This window comes from Orycteropus afer, unplaced genomic scaffold (genome assembly GCF_000298275.1).
Source record: "Orycteropus afer afer isolate SDZICR_OR568_19922 unplaced genomic scaffold, OryAfe1.0 scaffold00302, whole genome shotgun sequence".
Taxonomy (NCBI): Eukaryota; Metazoa; Chordata; class Mammalia; order Tubulidentata; family Orycteropodidae; genus Orycteropus; species Orycteropus afer.
Window position 1 is genome coordinate 4,220,144 of NW_006921889.1, and position 3,334 is coordinate 4,223,477.

The window sequence follows — 3,334 nt, forward strand, 5'->3', positions numbered from 1 at the left end:
TCCCGAACATTTCTTAAGTTTTACTATTAAAGTATCTATGAATAATTTAACATATAATAAAATGCACAGCTCCTCAGTGTTCTATCTGTTAGCTTTTGACAATTGCATAGACTTCTATTAAAGACAGAATATTTTAGCATTCCAGAAATTTCCCTTATGACCTTTTTCATTATTGTCCCCACTATCTCCTACTGCAAACACTTTTTGGCTTCTGTCACCATAGATTACTTTTACCTGATCTATAAACTTGTGTTTATGGAGTTATTATCAACCCATGGTGACCTCATATGCTATAGGATAGAGTACTGAGACCCATAGGGTTTTCTGAGCTTTAATTTTACAGGAGCAGATCTCCAGACTTTTCTCTTAAAATGCCACTGGGTGGGTTTTAACCACCAACCTTTTGGTTAGCAGCCAGATGCAAACTATCTGTGCTGCATAACGGCCTTACCCTATAACTTCATACAAATAGAGTTGCACAGTGTTCTTGAGATCCATCCATGCATTAGTAGAAATATCATTGGTATCAGTAGTTCATTCCTTTTTATTGTTGATTAGTGTTCATTGTGTGACCTTAACACTCTTTGTTTATCTGTTTTCTGGTAGGTAGATAGTTACCCTGTTTTCTGTTTTAGTCTCACACTTTCAGAAATGATCTTATTAAATTCTATTCCAGAGAAATGTGTATCCTTTTACCCCTCTGTTCTCCTAAGTGAGCATCTAAAGCAGTTTTCTTCTGAAGAGTTTGAGTAACTCAAATAAGTGATGGAAACTAAAAATGTTTGCAAGTCGTAAGATATTTAGCTTTGCCTACTAAGGCCTTAGAATAATCGCACTTTTCTAAAATGAAACAATTTATTAATATTATTACTTGTTGTTGTTATGTACCATTGAGTCGGACCCAACTCATACTGACCCTTCCTTGGGCATTATCACTCTGGAAATAGATTGCCCCTTCTTCCTTCCAAGGAGTGGCTGGTGAGTTTGAACCTTAGGCACTACACTACCAGAGCTCCCAATATTATTACTTAGAACATAACTATATATTTATTTGGCAAATTATAAAGATAATGTATAAGGTATGAATACTTATTTGTATGATAATTAAAAATGTATTCATAAAAATATCTCTATTCTACTTAATCCAATTAAATTTTTTCCATTTATTAATATGCTATAATCTTTCTTTGTTCTATAAGTTTATGTAAATCAACATGCAAAGATACATATTTGTGTGCATATATTTTTAGCTATCAAGAAAATGCATGTTCTAAAATGCCATAATTATATAGAAAGCAGTACCTCTGTATAAAAGACTACAATTATGTAGAATATGGTGGGCATGCTGTTAGCATAATTTACCTCATTGTTCAAAATATCCATAGAAATTGTCTTACTCTAGGTGACTGACAACCATTTTGAACATTTCAAGAGATGGACCCAAATATTAAGTTAAAGGCATGCCATAACATATTTTTTTAGCTTCTCACATTGCTGCATCTGTTTTTACATTATGATTCTGATATGAAATTACATTTCCCTTAATGGATGATTCCTTTTTACTTTCTTCCTGTAAATTGTTAGTTCCTTGTGAACAGGTTTATTTTTAATTCATTCTTGAGTCTTTGAATCCTGATGTCAAATCCATTGCCCAAACACAGTAGGAAATAAAAATTGGCAGGATGATCAAATGCCAGCATATACCATCACCAGTCTTGATTCTTATATGTCCTGTTTTATACCGAATCAGATGTAATGACAGTCAAAATGATAAAAAATAGATAAGTAATAAAAACAACAACAAAAGCTCTGATGATTTTTGATAACTTACTTAAAATAATTCATCTTACTCAGTCCTTACTACATAAAAAAACAGAGTGATCTTGTTTGCTCTGTGACCCATGTTTTGAATTTCCCTAGTGTGAAATAATTTTCTGCCTTTGTTTTCCAGGAAAAAAAAAAAAGAAAAAAGAAAAAAATGGTTCCTAGGGTCCCCAGCCTGTGGACAAATTCTCAACAGTGATTCTGACAATTGTTTCCAGCTGGAAGGTGCTGTTATCTGCACCTCTTGTCTCTATGTCCTTGGCTCCCATTCATTTTCCAACTGTCTTCAATCTGTTTCAGATCCTAACATTGCACAAAAAGTCACCAAATCCGATAGATACTTCTCTCACTTCATATACCTTAAAGGAATGGAATAGTAACACAACATTTCTTAAACACTTACCTTGCTTGCCATCTCTTGACTTTTCCTCTCACCTGTGGTCACACCTTCTCAGTCTTATTTTTGGTCCATCCTTCTCAGCTGGCTGACTGGATGGTACAAATTGTTAAGTGCTGGACTACTAATTGAAAGGTTGGTGATCGAATCCACCTAGAGACAAGTTGAAAGACAATCCTGGTTCTGAAAGCTGACAACTTTGAAAATAAAGATGTACCATTCTACTTCGCACACATGGGATCTTCATGAGTTGCAATCAGCTAGGTGGGAACCAACAAAAATCTTCTCAATTAAGCACAGACTCTTCCTCATGACTTATCCTAAAACTTCTTTTTCTCTCCTTTCCTTAGAAGATTGCAACAATCTTCATGGCTTTATCCTCACATACATTTATAGCTTCTCAGTTTGTATGTGCAGTCCAGAGCTTTCTCCTGGGCTCTGGAATTACACAAAGATGTCTTTTTAGATGTCTCACATACATCTGAAACCGATCAAGGGTTTCAAAAGTGAAGTCTTGGTTTTTGTTAGCCTATGTGTCCTTTTAGGGATATTCATAAGGTTTTCCAGTTATATATCACACAATGTTTCATTGCTATTCATAAGATTTTCACTGGCCAGTACCTTACGAAGTGGAAGGCCCCTTCCTTCTTCCGAGTCTATCTTAATCTGGAAGCTCTGCTGACACCTGTTCACTGTGGGTGATCCTGCTAGTATTTGAAATACCGGTGACATAACCTCCAGCCTCTCAGCACCATACAAGCCTCCAGATTATGATAAACTGACAGACGAGTGGTGACAGCAGTCAAGAAATCAGATGACATATTGCACTGGGGAAATCTGCTGCAAAAACCTCTATAAAATGTTGAATAGCAAAGATGTCTCTTCAAAGACTAAGGTGCACCTAACCCAAGGCCTGGTGTTTTCAATCACCTTGGAGGCATGTGAAAGCTGGAAAGTGAATATAGAAGACTGAAGAAGAGTTGATGCTCTTGAGTTGTGGTGTTAGAGAATAACATGGAAAGTACCGTATACGGCCAGATGAACGAACAAATCTGTCCTGGAAAAGTGCAGCCGGGATGCTTCTTGGGAGCAAGAATGGCCGTACTTCTCACC